Below are 19,572 nucleotides of genomic sequence, written 5' to 3' on the forward strand. Positions count from 1 at the left end.
AGAGCATACTCCTTATATTCTAACGCCTTTTCTAAGTTTAGTACAAGTGAGTGAAGTGCAGTTTCAGTAGATCTGCCTTTAGTGTAAGCGTACAGCGCCTTGGGTAATACGTCCGGCGCAATTGAGTCTCTAATGTATGTGTCAAGAATCTTCTCTAACGTTTTCAGAGAAATGAGGTCAGACTAATGGGCCTGTATTCCTTCGAGTAGAGAGTGTTGCTTTTTCCAGATTTTGGAATAAACACAACTCTCGCTTCTCTCCACAATACAGGAACATAGCCGAACCTCAAGCATCCCCTGAATATCGTTTTTAACCATGGTACCACTACGTGATAACGTTAAGGCGAACAATATTTTTTTACCTACCATAACAACAGTAACTGAAGCGGTATTCAGGCAGACGTTATAAATGTATAATGTAATACTCTACTATGCTACTTTGGCTACTTTTCCCGCCGGGGTGACGTGCACGATTCCTACTGGGTAGCTCGGATAACAGTTCGTCGTTGTATATTAACATATTTATGCATGTACGTGTGCGTGTACTAGGCAAACAAATTATAAAATAATACAAGCTCTCTTTGGTTCTCATATTGTTTGGGAGCGAGCATATAATAATTCTAACAAGAATGATAGAAACAAGATTGCGCCCCTCAGAGAGTGCGTGACGTCACTTTTGGCAAGTTGTGCAGTGTTGCCAACCATTTGCTCTTGCAAAAAATTTGGTCGTTTTTTGTATATCAAAGCGAAAATTTTTAAGTTGGTGTTTGTTTCTTAATTTTAATTTAAAGCTAAAAAAACCCGAAACTAAAAGTTAAAAAAACACAAATTTATTATTAAACAAAAGAATGTTAAAAAAGGTCACTCTGAAAAGGTTTTAGTGTTAATGAAAATGTGTTGGTTCTTATAAAATTTGATATTTTGAAAGTGTAAATTAAATTTTTTGCTCCTTCTAAGGTTATGCAGAATATTAAATGTCCCTCTCTCAACTCTTCTTAACATTGAAAACCTTTTTACACATTTTAAAAAGCGTTTGAATTTACTGAATGCGAATTAAAAATATAGAGGTGTAATCGTTTCTTGTCCTAAATCCTTAGTGGGACGTAGGGCATCAAGAGGTGTATTCATAGTTAAAATAAGCAACAAAATACTAGAAAATACTGAAGAAACAATAACGACTTTTTTACAAAAAGAGTACGTAACCTAAAATATAGTAAATAAGTCGTTCTCTTAACAAAAAACTCACAAATTAAATTGTACAAAACTACAACACATTTATTTAAAAAAAGGCACATTTTAAAGAGAATTTGCCACGCATCGAAGTTCTTTAAGTAATTCAAAAAAAATTTGTTTTTTTTTCTTTAAATGGGCATTTTAGTGCGTTTTTATTTTTAAGGCTAGGCAAAACTGCAGTAGAGAGAGAGAGATTTGACTGCTGAAAGCAGAACAACACCAACAACAACTGCAATCGCGGGCAATGCGACCAGATGTTAAAAAAGTATACAACTGAGTGAATTATTGAACTAATTTAAAAAAAAAATGTACATTTTACAAAATTATACACATTACTTTTAATTAAAACAGGCTATAAAAATGTCATGAAAAAAGAACTATGACTCGGAGACTAAATAACAAATAAAACATCCTAAATCAAGTAACGAAAATGTTATTTGTCTGGCCATACTGGTGCTAAAACGACGTAACTCATTACTAAGTTCGCTGAGAACAAAGAAACGGTATCACGATAGGCGCCATCTCATTATTCTTTCCATCATGATAATTCTAAGATATGTATATGGACGCGATCAAGGAGGAACTGCCTAAACCTAAACGTGTGGAATTGACATTACAAACACAACACTGACTAGACAGTAACACCAATAGTAACATTGACCGCGCAATAAGAACAAAAATGATGTTGAGGCAAACAATAGCAAATATACATACCTTATTGTAAACACGTATTTTTGCAAGACAAGAATTTTAACAAAAATCGATTTTCGCTAGTTTGTGGAACAATTTTCGTTGCATGCTTGCTCACATTTTCGTGGCTTTACCACATCCTTGTCCAATAGCTATTTTTCGTTTTTCTGATTTAGATTTATGGAGGCTATTCAGCCACTATTTCGTTTTCGTTTTTTTACCACAAATCCTCACAGACATTTCTTTGTCTTTGAGGACATAGGGCAAATTTTTCGCGAGTTTGCCTTATGTATAATCTCAAAATGAGCAAGCCAAAGACAGCAATTCCAAAACTCTCTCCAAGTAGGAGACGATGGAATTGAAATCATTAAAACGCTAGCGAACTGTTGCTGAAAACAGCACAGTGCGCATAAAGACGGGTCTCCTGAAAAAAATGTCATTAGAACCAATTGAATTAGAGTGTCGACTTGACATTTTGAAATTCGATAGCGATAAGCTTATGAAGTATGAGTCGAAAATTGAAGAAGTCGACGAGGAAGACATAGCCAGTGGAGAGTTAGTGGACGAAATAGTGGAAACCAAGTCCGTCATAAAATCTATTTTGGCGAGAAATAAATCGTGAGTCGTCGACGTTGGATAGTCTCAAAAAAATGTATGGTAAAACATTCTGCCAAAAAAGTACCGGGAGTTTGTCAAATTTTCGGTCAAAAAAGTGTTCACAATATGAGGTTTGTGAGACGGTGCGTTATCGTGGTGCAAGATCCATCAGTTTTCTTTTCAAAAATTGGGCCATTTCCTTCGCACATTCTCTTTCAAACGTCGCATAACTTCCAGATAATATTTTTTAATTACTTACCATAGAACCATTTGGAATTCCGAGTGCACAACACCATGATAATCAAAGCAAAGGAGTAACATGACTTTAACTTTTGACCGACTTTGACGTGGTCTTTTGGGTTTCGGCTCTTGTGGATAGCGCCATTCAGTCGCCTGTTGACTGGTTTGCATGTCAAACTCATATACCCACGTATCATAACCTTGTTGTTGTTTGTTGTTTTAACAGCATAGGTAGCCCTGACTGTGTAGGCATATCATCGGTCGTCTTCATCTAGCTCATCTAGGGGTAGGCCCAGGAAACATGCTGTTTCGACAGGTTGGGTCCAGAGGGAGAGGGGGGTTAGATGAGTCGGTTTGAGGGGGCATGTGAAGAGGTGGTTAGTGTCGTGCGGGGTACCTTCACATGCCGGAGATGTGTTTAATATGTCGGGGTCGATTCTGGATATGTAGGAGTTTAACCTGCTACAGTATCCAGAACGTAATTGTGCCAGTACCTATCATAACCTCTTGTGATTCGCTAGATAAACGTTGGATCCGAATTCACTTGCTCAAGAATATCTTCAGTCACCTTCTTCCGATGAATTTTTTGAAAGACATTCAACTCTCTTGAAAGGAGTCGAGCGGCCACGCGCCTCTTGCCTAATTGATGGTATAATATGTTGAAAATGGTTTCGTGAGAGACGCTAAGGTCACGGGCTATCTCCCTCAAACTTAGTTGATGGTTTTCCAGCACCATTTCCTTGATTTTCTCGACATTTTCATTCGTTGATGGTCGACCGGATCGGGCCAAATCTTCCAAGACCTCTCGGCCCCCTGCAAAAGCCTCATACCACTCCTAGACCCGTGTTATTGATAAAGCACACTCGCCATAGACTTTCTCCAACATTTTCAATATTCGACACACGAAATCCCGTTGAAAACAAAAACTTTAAGACAAATTTTTTGCTCGATACAATATTTTTATTCATAGTGGAAATTGCAGAGCACACCTCCGGTTGACTGATATAATTAAATGCCAAAAAACAAGCTAATTGCCAGATCACGCTCAAACTCTGCGCCACTATAGAGGATAGTTGAATAAACATTCCAGTAAAAAAATTAGACATATGTGTAACGCGCGCTTTTTAAATGAACAATTCCCAATATTTTTTTTTAATGAATGTTCATGCCTAATATTTTTCGATATAATTTCGAAACTTTTTGAGCCATCTGCACTTTCTTTGCGCACAATGATTGAAACAGTGTCGGGTGTTTACGACTCGTTGCTGTTACTCGGTCGAAATGGGAAGGGGGAAGAAAAGTTGGATTATGATAAGCTGCCATTATGGTGGGAGTATGAGGCAGCATTAAATAAGCGCTACTAACATCTACCCGCCCATGAAGCCTCAACGTCGAGGCTAAAGCCGTCCATCAGTCACATCATACAGGAACCCCACCTGCATGCGGAAAGACAAAATTTGCCTTAGTGCCTTCCCCTGATTGGCTCAATACCCTTATGCATAAATCGTTTGCGAAAGGGGCGCTCAGTGAATCGGTGTCGTGTTTACAGCCCTTCGCATCATATGTTCCGCTGATCGCAAACTTCGCGAGCTGAGGTAATCGTTCATGGTCCAACCCCCGAAGGCACAGATCTACGCAACGGTCGAAGGATTCGCCTTCGCTTTTACACGACCCAGAGTGCCGCACTTTGCCGAGGTATGGGAGGCGGCAGTGAAGTCCGCCAAGCATCTTCTCCTGCACGCAATCGGCAATGCGCTGCTCACTGCCGAAGAACTGCAGACGCTGCTGGCCCAGGTCGGGGCGATACTCAACTCCTGACCGCTGGGGCCTCTGAGACAGGATCCCAACGATGGAGAGGTCTTAACACCAGGGCATCTGTTAATTGGGTGCCCCCTTCGAGCGCTGCCACCAATAGAGACGAAAGCACGAATACGTGTATTATTAAACAAAACAGTGTCAAACAAACATACATATACAATATATTTGAATAGTTTAGTTTAATTTATTGAAATATAACAAATAATACAATATAATAACAAGCTTGGAGTTCATTCACATGAAAAACATTTTTATCAGAAATAGGCTTTGCGTTCTAAAGAAAAAAAATATATGTATCGCAAAACTATCTCTAACTACTAAAAATGAAGTAGTAAGAATACGAAGAAAAATAGCAAATTCATAAAAATTAGTTAATGAATTATTAGTTAGTTGCATTATATGGTTTTTGTAGTAGTATGAACAGTATTTGTGTATAAAATTAATTAAAATAAAAACAATAAATAAATAAAAAGTCAAAACTTATCAATATGGGGCAAAAAAAGCTTTGGTTTGTCAAAGATTTAATTCCATTTTTATAAGGAATGATTTTCTTTTAGAGCAATAATGGCAATGTGGTCGGCTTCTAAAAGGAAGCCAGGTGGAAACTTTTTGATCTGATGTGCATGATAAAATAATTGTTTTTGATGACGCTGATAGTGTCCTAGACTTGTCAATATATGGTATACACTTTCTTTTGACGTGGACTGTATATGCAAAACACAATTAACGGTATATTTCCAGATGATGATATAAACAAACCACAATCCAGCAAACATTTTGTGGAGTGACTCACATCTCAGTTTGTCTACCGAAGGGTGAGGTGCTGGCTGGCTTTGATTGCTGGGCTTCGATAGCTGCCAAAAAAGAATAGAATAATACTAATATATATGTATGAAATGAGAATAAATGGCAGCTCTGCTTGAAGCGCTTGAAATGCGACGAAGTTCGAAATAGCTCAATGTAGAACGATTCAGCTTTTTACTGTTTTTTACGCATTATTTGGAGCCATATATAAAGTAGTTCGAACGATTCCCTATTTTGCAGTAAGTATTCCAAAAACATTCTCTATTATTCTACGCGTACGAGAAAGCCTTTTATTTAAATAATCCTGTTCTGACTGTATAGCTTTGCCGTAGAAAGAAGTAACGGGGGAATGGGAGCCAATTCTCCTAGCAATGGACAATCTGCCAGAATATTGGTTCTCATACGCCCCAATAACAACACAGGTAAATGTGTATTTGGCGTTACATATTGCCATGAGCACAATACTGTAATTGCCTTTATAATTGTAAAACATATATCCTGAATTCGAGGGGCATGTTATGTTGATGTGCTTTCCATCCATGGCGCCGACTCAGTTGGGAATATTCTACATTATTGGAAATTCATTAGTAATATGAACGTATCCCACCAGTTTCGGTTGGTGCCGTCAGAGTTCTGGCAGCGAATTCCATATAGCCACACACGTTTCTAGAGTTATTTTTTTTTAATGTAGTTAAAGCTTTTTAAATGTAGCTTTTTAAAGAATCCTGCAGGAATTTGTGCAACCCGTTATACAACAAAACGGGCATTTGTAGTGATTTCTGGAATTACTCCTTGTCTCTTACAAGCTTGCGCAAAGCGATTTCAAACAGCCTATGTTTTTGTCGATCTAAATATAATTCGCGCACCCAAAACTCTCGTCGCTGGCATGGTTGGCGTCTTATCTTGTAATTTTTACTCTTACAACAAAACATCGCCTTTTTCACAGATTTTAGATAACATCATAATTCAAAAATGTACCATGTATTATTGAATATAGCGAATATTTCTGTATAGTTTTTCCCTAAATGGATCCTCTGATTGTTATGATAGCATTCAAAGCGCCAATTCAGCCATACAAATTTTCAAAGTCAAGCAAAGCCAATCTGCATTGGGCACGCACCTTCAGATTTTACCGCTTAGTTTCCCGTTAAGAAGGCATTTTCAATAAACTTCCTCTTGCGTATAATATACAAAAAGGGCACAGCCTACGTTTGTAACTGCTAGAAGGCAGGATTTGATTTCAACCTATCAAATTCAAAACTTGGGTGGTCAGTCAAGAACCGGACTGAGGGCGATATCGTAATGTTCAGAAAAACTACAAGAGGCTTACTCGGTAATCGAAAAGAGCTTCTTATAGGGAATTCAGCAGCGGTATTGAATCTCTGAGTGACACGGCGAAATTGGTTAGGATCCTGAAAAGGGACCTAACCGCAAAGCTGGGATCACTTTGGAAATCTGATGGCTCTTTCACGGAGAGGCAAAGTGAGACACTCAGCTTGCTGATGAAATCTCACTTTCCAGGTAATTAGACAAAAGTCGGCCGGCAACAGCCCTTATTGAAAGAGGCTGTTGTCAGAGCTGCTACACCTCTTCCCATGACTGGTACGTTGCCAGATCTGTGGTGAATGAGGCCGCGATTTGATTTCCCATTGAATCTTTCGGCTGCTACAAGTCGCCCGGACCAGATGGCATATATCCTGTCATGCTGAAGAAAGGTATAGAGTCCGTACCTGCAGCCTTGAAGAAAATCTTCACTGCATGCCTGGCACTGGCCTATATACCACGCTCATGGAGGCTGGTGAGGGTCGCCTTCATCCCTAAGGTTGGAAGAGATGACCACACCAGCCCCAAAAGTTATAGACCCATCAGCATGACTCCTTTCATGCTGAACATCTTGAACGACTAGTGGAATTGCGCATACGTCAGAAGTCGCTGAAGGTTCACCGTCTTTCTCCATTTCAGCATGTCTATCAAAGTGGAAAATCCTGCGAGTCGGCACCTCAAAACCTTGTTGCAAGGGTAGAGCTAGACATCGACAGGAGGGACTACGCTATGGGCATCTTTTTGGACATAGAGGGGGCATTTGAAAATGCCACTTTCGAAAGTTTGTGCAGCCCTGCCAGTAGACATGGTGTAGACCGGGTGCTAATGAATTGGATTCGTTCAATGCTAGCCTAAAGAATCGTCACGGTGCGGTCGGAAGAGGATCTGCTAGTGTCATCCGGGGTTAATAGAGGCTGCCCCCAAGGCGATGTACTGTCACCATTGCTCTGGTGCATGGTTATCGCACCTCTACTCACCACCTTAACTGATGTGGGAGTCCACACACAAGTAAATGCGGACGACATTGCCCGTTTGGTAGCAGGCCCTCTGCTTAGAACATCTGTAGAAAAGTGCAGAAAACTCTGGATATGATGGACACTTGGTGCTGTGCGAATTGAGTATCGGCAAACCCCACCAAGAGTGGTATTGTGCTCTTTACCAGAAGGAGGAAGCTTGATGAATTCGTTCTCCCTAAGCTAAAAGGAATTACAATACAGATAACCTAAGAAATCAAATATCTTGGAAAAATCGACGATATGAAAATCCTTTGGACGTCACATGTTGAAACAAAGACATCCAAAGCACTGACGGCCTTCTGGCAGTGAAACACAATTGGAGTTGGTACGGCCCCTGTCCGGCATCGGACTACAGAGTAGGCATGGACTTTGATCTAACGATCCTCGCCATACCTCTTGACTCCATGCCATCAAGAGTCGCACTTGAAAAGAAATACAGTGTAGTACTGCCAGATGCTCAATTGTGTTCAAACTGTGGAAATGAGCCAGGCAAACACCGTTCTCGTATTTTCACGGATGGCTCCAGGACCGAGCATGGTTCCGGCTCTGGTGTTCGCGTGGAATCCAGTGGGAAAAAACTATACTTTGCTCTTGGAATACACGCATCTGTGTTTCAATCGGAAACGCATGAACTTTGTTATCGAAAACTGATGGAGAGGCTATATGTGTCTCCTGCGACAGCCAAGCTGCGCTTATAGCCTTAAAGAGCCTCCGAACCACTTTAAGGGTAGTCGGCTCCTGTAATTCCAGGTTAAACTATGTCGGTAGACATAATAGCCTGATGCCTATATGGGCCCCGGGACACGTGGGTAACGAAATCTCTGATTTCTTAGGTAGGATGGGTTCTGAGGCCAACTTCCTCAGCCCGGAGCCCGTTCTACCACTCCCTTCTGCATCCATCAAAGCCACGGTTAGCAAATGGATTACTCTAACCCACAAGCGAGCCTGACAGGCTGAGAGAGGCTTCAGATGGACAAAACGGATGTTACCTGTCATGTCCGACCGACTATCGCAGATCCTCCTAAGCCTCTATGAATGAACAAACATAAGGAAAGGGAATTACTTGTTTGTGAAGAGAAAGAGCAATAGAAACTTCCAAACACAAAGAATTATATACATACACACACTCTTCCCCCAGCGTCATCCGTATAAAAAGGCAAAAATATGCAAACACAAAAATAAAAACATGCCTATAACCTTCATTGGGTGAAAATATGAATGTATACAATTTTTTACGTCATTTGGTATTGTCGTTTCGTAGTGATGCGTGGACAACGTACAGACATTCACCTTTATAGTATAGATAGTATAGATTACATGACTGGTTTTAGCTAAATTTGGGCATAGTGATTAAGATCCAGTTGTACGATCACAAAGCAATTTCTAAAAAGCGAAGTATTGCTGACAGAGTACCAGGAAAAAAGGACCAAGTAACGAAGCGATAATAAGATGCGAAACTCTTTCATTGTGTGTGAGAGCGCGCCCAGGAGCTCGTTTCAATATCCAGCAGTATTGCCACTGCCGCTAATGAATAGCTGATAGTCGAAATGGCGGCTGCCAGAAGTACACTCATGGACAAAACTATTCACACAACTACTAATATTTCATTCGACAAGCTGTATCTTGAGAATAAACTAATATAAACTTCAAAAAACTTTACTTCATGAATAAAAAATTGACAAAAATCACAGAATTCTTTATATTTTTAAGGATCAAAATTATTCAATTTATATATTTAGTAGGCATTCCTTTTTGCCTGACGACTTCATTAAGTCTATTAAGGATAGAGTTAACATTAGACTCACATTGGACTCAAATTTTTGACTCAGAGTAATCCCACCGTGTCAACATTTTAATTGTTTTTGTTCCATTTTGATCCAACTCCTTTGATCCATTTTTTTTTCGATAACAGAAAATCGCCGAACACGCAAAACACTTGTCTTATTTACGCCTCTCACAAACAAACTAAACATGCTATATTGCTAAAACCGTGAACATATTTTCTAAATGAGTGTGCCAACATAAAAAATAATAATAATCGAAAGTCGAATGTACGTAGCCGGCCAAATTTGAAACCTTCACCTTATTTTTTTAACACACCTCGTATGTGAATACATTTTACATGCACCTAATTTTACTCAAAATGTCTGTAAATTTTTATATACGTACATAAATATTTTATGGTTGAAAAGCGTACGTAAGGGGATTCAATTTGAGCTTGAGTTACATATAAGTTATAAAAAATTTAATTTAATTTATAAATAATTATTCTGTTCGTTGTTTCAACATTTTATTTATTTTTTACCCACTTCTTGTGTTATATTAAAAAATCGCAATATTTTATGTATTTATTTATATTTATGTTTTTCGTGCTCCTTACTTTATTAAAACCTTCGCCACAGTACTTTCTTCCAAAGAGGAATGGGCTCCTATTGGTAGATGGCTCAAAGCTAGGCACCAGAGTAGGTGGAGGGACTTACTCCGACAAACTCGGAGTTAGCCAATCATTTTGCCTACCTGATCATTGCAGTCTATTTCAGGCGGAAGTCACTGCCATAAAAGAGGGACTTACGGTAATAAAAACGAGAGTATTATGCACAAATGAAGTCATCATATACTCGGACAGTCAAAGCAGCAATTAAAGCGGTATAATCTAAAACAAACTCGTCGAAAACTTCTAAATGACGTATCCAAATATTACAAAGTACACCTTATTTGGGTGCCAGGCCACAGAAATAAAGCAGGGAACTGCAGATGAACTTACTCGAATCGGTACAACTCTTGAGATCCAAGTGGATAAGACGCTAATACCTATGCCTAGAGCCACTTTTAAACTACTTATAGATATAGAAACCATCAACAAGGTAAGTACAGGTTGGCAAAACATCACAACATGCGAACTAAGCAGATAGACATGGCCGAAATGGAACAGCGGTCGATCAAAGAGATTGTTAAGATTTAACAGAGAAGTTATAAGAAACATGATAGGGGTCTTAACTGGTCATTGTTTAATAGGTAGCTACGCTAGAAGGACTCCCATACTACGATTCCTGTAGAAGCTGTCTTAACACAGAAGAAAAGGAAACTGTCAGACACCTTTTATGTGAGTCTGAAAGCTTAGCTATAGAGAGGCTCCGCACTCTTGGTACGGCCTTTTTAACTGATGTAACGGACATAGCGCATCTAAATCTAACGAAGCTTCGCTCGTTTTTTATTAAAGCTATCCGATGGTTTAAAAAAGAATCCATAGGGTAAGGATAAGTTCCAGTGGGATCACAATAGGTCTAAGTGTGCCATTGCGATAGCCACCCTACCTACCTACTTTATTATTATTATATTATTTTTGTATTTCAATTTTGAATGATTTCATTTAAATATCAATTTTTGTATTTTTCGCTTATTTATGTATTTTATCCTGATTGTGCTTATTTTTATTATATGTAAGTGTATACGGGTGATGTAAATCTACTGGGCCACCGCGCACTAAATACAAATATGGGCAATGGTGGTGTGGAAACTGAAAACTCACTTTTTTTTTTAAACCCATTCAATGTTTCTTCCGGTGTGGCATTATTTCCGAATGTTACAAAACAAGCACATTTTACAGCGCTCTCTCAAGAAAAAGAGTTTACCATGTAGTCCTCGAAGGGCAATTGAGTCCCTTAGGTGGCGCCTTTACTTACTTTACTTTTTTTTTGCGATTTTAACAAGTCTAACGCCAGTAATATAAAACAAACACAGGAATAAGATTTTTGGAAAATTGGTAATATTGTTATTTGTGAGATTTAAACTAAACAAACTAATGAAAACAAAGTGCCGTATGTTAAATTCTGAAAGCAAAAATTAATATAAGGCCTCCCAAAGCAATTTTTTGCGGAAGACGACGTGGCAATAAAGTGTGTGAGTCGTCAAAAATGATGTCTAACCGCCGCCGTGGTGTGGTGAAACTTTTAACAGAGCTGATTACAGTGAATTCTTTCTTCAGTATATAGGCGCTCCACAGTTTTTGACTTCTGTAGGAAATCAAATTGACGAATGGCCGACGGCATTTTGCAAGGCATTTCAATGAGTTTATTTCTGTGTTCCCTTTATAAACGAAATTTGATGCAATTTATACATTCAAGCAGACTTAAATGTACAATCAAAGATAACATACATATATCGGAATTATAAGCGCTAATATTTAAGATCAAAGTAACTTTAATGTTCGTTGATTTAATTTAAAAAGAAGAATTTAAACAAAATACATTGTAAAACGATCTCACATTTTGGTGCGTGCGTTTTAGTAAATTTAAAACCTTATACAAATTTGATGAAATTGTTGGTAATTTTTTGTGTTGAAACTAATTTTAGACGAGAATGCTTAGAGCGTACAAGTGTTTTGGTATATTGATATACATACATATATATACAGTAACCTCAAAATAGCCGCACTCCGATTTCAGTGTAAGTTTCTAACTTTGCAGGTATATGTATGTATTTTTGTGCACTTTTTAGTAATTAGAGATACGTTAAGAAACATACTAATTACTTATTTACCTACTATCAGAGAACAAAAAATAAGTGTTTCGAACTTTTCTTTAGTATCGAAATGTCCAGGACAGAACTTTTATATAAGCTACTTGTTGCTGGTTTTTGCATCTTACCGTACACGCATGCGCGCACTTGACGAACGGCAGCTGCGGCTGTCGAGCAGTTAGTAGACATACGGATCCGCGACCATTCAAAAAATTCACGATTCACCAAATATTGGCAAATATTTCTGTAAGACATATTCCAGTATTGACTATTTTGATTTGATTTCTTCAACCTTAGATGTAAATTTTTGTCATAGTTGAGAAAAATGGGCATATGGGTTGCTCGTTTTATGAACGAAAGTACTTTGCTCTTAGAACTATGAGCTCGAATTAATCAATGAATTTTTTGATGATGAGTTTTTGTTGTACTGTACAATAGTTGAAACTGTTCAGCGCCTTGGCAACTACGGCTGCGCTTATTAATATATTTTGTTCTTGTAGTCGCTAGGCATAGAATTTTAGCTTTTTGCGACATATGTACGCATTTAGAGGAATGAAGTGAGTGCCCTATGTGTGCGGTTGTATGTATATGAATATGTGTACATAATATATATATAATATGTGTATATAATATAAGCATTGTTTTGCTGGAAGTTTAGAATAAAAATATGTATGTTCATAGACTAGGACATCAAGTGTGCATACGCACATACAAATATGTATGTATATGCAAAAGATAATATTTTTACCATATGTTAGGGTGCGTGCTTGTCAGAGATGCGATAAGCGGTAAGAGCGTCAATAAGAGCGAAGCGTAGAAAATTAATGTATGTATTTTAATAGAAATGTGCACGTCGGAGCAGCGCGCTAACTCACTCTTCGCTCGCTATCATCGAAAAGAGCGTAGAAATTATAGGTTAGTAATTTCTTCGCTATTATCGATGATGGACACAGAAGATTTTATAGGTGCAGTATTTTTAAAACCTGCAATTTGGGATCAAAAAGATCCAAATCACCCCAACAGGTTCATTTTGGATAAATTGTGGCAAGTAAAAGTTTATTGCCTCATCTGAAAAATATCACTTCATTGCATAAACTAGAATACAGGATGAAAGTATTGCAGCTGACACATGTACTGTTAATAAATCAATACCTATTTATATTGAATGTAACACTGAAAACACCACGGCTAGATGTGATGACAATGCACAAAACAATGAATATCCGATTTAGATTCACAATATTCTAAATGTTTAAAATATTTAATTTTTTTTGTTATTTACCAATGAATATGTTAATTTTTCTCCAATAAAATTATTCGTACGTATGTATCTTATTGTAAGCATCACTCGCTCCTCTTGCAAAATTGGTCTGTTGTGTCAGTTTTGCCAATTATGCTGCAGTCGATCCGAAATTTGAGACAGAATATAATCGAATGTATCGGTTGTCATTCTCATATATCCGAAAAACTTTTTTGGATCCTGTCTCAAACTATTATAGAGATGGTGAAATTCTCCGAGTTCTAGTCTTGCTTGGTTTATAGGATGCGCCGAAAACTGACGTTTTTCCCTTACAGTATTATGTAGATGATAATATGCAGCGGTAGGCGTCAACAACAACATATTTTCTTCCTCTGAATCACTCATTATTATAAATATTATAGCTCTCCACTTTTCAAAACTTAAAATGCAAATGCAACTAACGCTCTTATCGCAGCTCTGTTGTATACACCACACAAAATTAAAGCTCGACGCTATGCTTTTGTCGCTGCTCTTATCGACGCTCTTATCGCTTATCGCATCTCTGACATGCACGCACCCTTAGGCAGAAACTCGTACATTAGAGTATTTTCTCCTTAATTAGTGCATGAAGATATAATAAGAAGACGTGACGTGAGTTAGGTCATGGGTGCTGCAGTGCATATGTATGTACATAAGAAGATGCAATTGAACTTTTGTACAAATATAGGTATTATTATTGATTTCAAAGCAAAATTGTTTAAAAATAATTACAATTTTAACATATATTTACTTTAGCTCGATATTACCCCCTTTTGCCTTGACTATAGCCTTCAAACGGTCAAAAAATGAGTTGCATGCCGCTCGAATGTGAACTTGAGGCATATTGTCTCATTCTCGTATAATCGCTTTTTTCAGCGCATCCATACTGGCAAATTTTTTAGTCCTCAGCTTGCTTTCCAAAATGGACCAGATGGAATAGTCCATCGGATTTCCGTCTGGTGAATTCGAAAGCCACTGTGTGGACGAAATGAAGTGTGGAACATGATTTTTTAACCATTCTTGGTTCACACGAGCTTTATGAGACGATGCCGAGTCCTGTTGGAACGTCCATGGTCTAGGACCGAAATGTTTGCGTGTCCACGGCTCTAAAGCAGCTTCTAAAACACTTCCCGATAATAAGTCGCATTCACTTTGACACCAGGCTCGATAAAAACGATTGTTGAACTAATAATAGGTCTATTTATAAGTTCGTGCGGTTTTACAACAGATGGCGTAACTTGATTATTATTCCATCGATCCACATTTCCAAACATTCATTGGAGAGCTACTGTCGTAAGGCACAAACGTCAGTATAAGTTTTTTATTTGAAGCGTAAACAACAATATTTTTACCACACTTGAAAATGTCGAATTTCGTGCCAAATAATGTGTTTTTGCGGGGAATTCTTCTTCATTATTTTAATATGAAGAAAAAAGCAGCCGAAAGTCATCGTATCTTGGTGGAAGTTTATGGTGAGCATGCTCTATCTGAGCGAACGTGCCAGAAGTGGTTTGCACGCTTTAAAAGTGGTGATTTTGGCTTGGAAGACGAAGAACGCGAGGGTGCGCCGCCAAAGTTCATGGATACCGAATTGGAGGAATTGCTCGATCAATATCCGGCTCAAACGCAAGAAGAGGTTGCAAAAACTTTGGGAGTTGATCAATCAACCATTTCCAAACGTTTAAAAGCCATGGGAATGATCCGAAAGGTAGGCCATTGGGTGCCGTATGAATTGAAGCCAAGAGACGTTGAACGCCGTTTTATGGCATGCGAACAACTGCTTCAACGGCACAAAAGAAAGGGTTTTTTGCATCGAATTGTGACTGGCGATGAAAAGTGGGTCCATTACGACAATCCAAAACGTCGGGCAACGTATGGATACCCTGGCCATGCTTCAACATCGACGTCGGCGCAGAATATTCATGGCCTGAAGGTTATGCTGTGTATCTGGTGGGACCAGCTGGGTGTTGTGTATTATGAGCTACTGAAACCGAATGAAACGATTACGGGGGATGTCTACCGACGACAATTGATGCGTTTGAGCCGAGCACTGCGAGAAAAACGGCCGCAATACGCCGATAGACACGACAAAGTTATTTTGCAACATGACAATGCTCGGCCACATATTGCACAAGTGGTCAAAACATACTTAGAAACGCTCAAATGGGATGTCCTACCCCACCCGCCGTATAGTCCAGACCTTGCGCCATCCGATTACTATCTCTTCCGATCGATGCAACATGGCCTGGCTGACCAGCACTTCCGTAATTACGATGAAGTCAAAAAATGGATCGATTCGTGGATTGCGGCAAAACCGACCGAATTTTTCACAAAGGGAATCCGTGAATTGCCAGAAAGATGGGAAAAAGTAGTAGTAAGCGATGGACAATATTTTGAATATTAAATTTGTAACCATTTTACGTCAATAAAGTTTCAAATTTCGAAAAAAAACCGCACGAACTTATTCATAGTCCTATTATTTTTCAGTCGATATGCATTTTTTATTTGTAAAATTTATTAGATACTTTTCCTCTTGAACACTAAATTGAATTATCGAATAATACTGTACTACTTCATAGTATAGACCTAAAGGAAGGTTTAAGTAAATTATGAAATAATTTTGTTGACGCTCCATAGTTCATTATTTTTGGCACAATACGGTGCCTATGAATGCGCTCTGGATTTCTTGAGAATTTTTAACAAACCGTAATGTTTTTTGCTGTGGTAAGTGCACGCAGCCGCATATGTACATATATAAATTCACATATTTCAATTTGTATGTATATGCCACCTTCCTGTGTGCCTGGTAATGAAGCAATTCCTATAAAGGATTTGATTTGGTTGGAGGGAATTCAACAAAGTTTTAACAGGAGATCCGTTGGACAGATATACTATATGTGCAGTCGACTCTCGTTAATTCGAAATTCGAGGGACACTTAAAATATTATGAACTACACGATGCTACAAAATAAAAAAAATCGAAAGAGCTCTTGAAGTGATATGGTGCACATTTTAGGTCAAAACTGTGTTTAGAAAATTCAAAACACCCTCAAATTTCTTATTTATTGTTAAAAAACCGATGTATGGTGTCTTTGATGAAGTAAAAATACATAACTAACGCACGATTGACGTTCAAAAGAAATTTTCAATAACAAGCTCTGATTTGTGCAATTTTTCCACGTTTTTTTCAATGTGATGCTGTTTTTTGGCCACTATTCTCCAACGAGCACCACAAATATATACATATTTTTAAACTCCAATAAAATGTAGAGAATACCGCATGACCGATAGTGCTTTACTGCTCATTGTGGCTAATTTTGAAAGACAGCAATAAGTTTACATAACTATGAATACATCTAACATATTAAAACTCATTATAACCAGAGAATGTTAATGGAATGAGAAGGCGCAAATGTTACTGTTAACTTTTTTTTGTACAATTGAGATTTGAAAGATTTGTAGCAGAGAATGTTAATGGAATGAGAAGACGCAAATGTTACTGTTAACTTTTTTTAGTACAATTGAGATTTGAAAGATTTGTAGTAAGGAATTTTAGAGCATCAACTTTATAGGCCCCACACTGAGTTTTGCCCACACAAAAATTGAAAACACCACACATCTTTTACCTCAACACACAACACATTTCTCACCTCGACATTAAATAAATTAAATTTTTACTATTTTCGTATTTTTGAAATAATAAGCGAATATGTAAAATTTATTACTTAATATACATTTTTTTTTTTCAATTACATTAAAAAAAACTAATTTAAAAAAAAATGAATAAAAAAAAAGTTGGCGCCGGGAATTGATATCGAGTCTAACATGTGGCGAGGAAAAATAGGCGGTGCGGTTATATCTTCGACTGCTTATTTTTTTACCATTTTGCTACTTTTGAAATGATAAGCGTATACATAAAACTTATTACACATTTTTTTACGATTACATGATAAGAAAAAAACACATTTAAAATACAAAAAAAAAAAAACAATTGACGCCGAGAATTGATGCCGAGTCACATGGGGAGGATAAATACGCAAGATTTTGTGCATGCGTGCGACGCGAATTAATTTTAATAAAGTTCTGAAAGTAATTCATAAAGTTTTTCATTACATACATACATAAATGAACGTATACTTTATATGTACATAAATGATGGTATATAACAATATACGTAATATGTATGTACATGTCAATAGGATTTGCATTCAGAAAAAAAAGAGGTTGTCTGTTAAGTCGGTTTACTGACGATAGTTTAACGTGACAAAATTTTAACATTATTTGTTTGATAGATATTTTGTATGGATATAGAGAAAGAGGTAAATGGAAGAGGTCAAGTTACATTTACACAAACGTGAAAAATGACGAAACATTTATAAAATTCATGAAAGAAATGTTCAAGTTCGATTGTGCATCAGACGTTAATAAATCAACAACACTGGCACCATCATCGATTTGACTTTTTCAAGGCACATTACACTCGAAACACCCCCTTTCATTTCCTACTTTTCCTGTGTCCTATTCTCAACAGAGAAAGGGTTCATTACCATGCACACACGAAGAAGGCATACATATGCAAATACAAATATGTGAATTTATATACATATGCTCACTCACGTAGGAGAGAGCCAGATGTCGAACGTTGCCGAATGCGGGGACCGATTGTGCTCTTTGTCGTTCGTTCCGCGCTCTCGCTTGCAGTTCAAGCAAGGTAACGTCGCATGAGCAAGATAACGACACATTTTTTCGTGCGTGCAGCCGGCTAAATCGAATTATAAGACGTTATCACGTCAAAAAAACAGTTTAAGATAAATCAACACTTATTTTATTGTATATTGTGCCAATTTATAGTATATGTATTCGACAGCATTTACACACATATGTATGTATGTACATTTGTATATGAAAAACAATAATGCACAAACGCAAGAACATCATCTTCCTTTCATACATATGTATGTACGGAGGTCCACGCTCCCTAGGGATCGGACTGCTAAGCTGGACTCTAAGCTACCGTGGGGGTCGGCAGGTTGCGGATAGCCGGAAAGCCTGTAGTAGCAGGCCAGTTGCGAAATAAGTCTAGACGAATAAGCAATCCCCGACAATTGAGCGATCAGGAGCGGAGGATGCGGTATAAAAGCCAGCATAAATCTGATGAAGTTCTTGTGACAGTGGCGAGAAGACACCGCCTCTTAGATATAGGTGTCCACCTCATCATGTGTAGGCATGATGAGTAATACAAAAAACCAGGCGCGACGGCTCCATAATGGACGGCTTCCTGGTCAGCGTCTGTTCACCATGTTAGGTGCGGCTGTCAAACCATCAACAATGACATTAAGACTGAGCCCAGTAAGGTCTTAATTATGGCGTACTGGAAAATGATTGGATATAGGTAAAATCTTGAGTTGACGAATGCACTATTCTGTTTCCTTAGTATGCGGAGTGGTATCCAGCAGAAACGGCATTCAGGCTAATGGTGCAGTTGCCCCCGCCCCGTTAAAATGATGGCAAATCTCTATGAACGCTCCATATTCCGTCGCCATTAAGTGTCGGCGTAGGTCTAGATGTAATATTCCTAGTTAACACTGATTCGGCTCTGAACTTAAGCTCCCATAAGGAGCCTTTGTCAACCCTAGCATGTCCTCCCTGCATGCAAAGACAACCATGGAATCGTCAATGGTGACTACGCATCGGAATATGGATAACGACTTAGAAGTTGGGGCCCACACAAAATGAATACAAACAATACAAAACTACAAACGACAGAAGAGGCTGAAGTATCAGCAAAAATCACAACAGCTATTGCAGATGGCAATAATGGCTGTGGGGACTTCCTTATGAACCCTTTCCAAAGGAGTTCAAGGCTAACGCACTCGCCACCAGACACAGGAAGGACTAGATCGGCGTCACCGTGTATGCAGCACTTCGGTTTCGTGAAGGCGATGACGGCTGAAGAAATTCACCAAGCAATTGGCAATAAAGTCAAGGAGTTAGCGGAAATGATGGAGCTTCCAAAGCGAAACATCAATCAGCCAATGAGGGATCTGATAGCGAA

This window comes from Anastrepha ludens, chromosome X (assembly GCF_028408465.1).
Source record: "Anastrepha ludens isolate Willacy chromosome X, idAnaLude1.1, whole genome shotgun sequence".
Classification (NCBI taxonomy): Eukaryota; Metazoa; Arthropoda; class Insecta; order Diptera; family Tephritidae; genus Anastrepha; species Anastrepha ludens.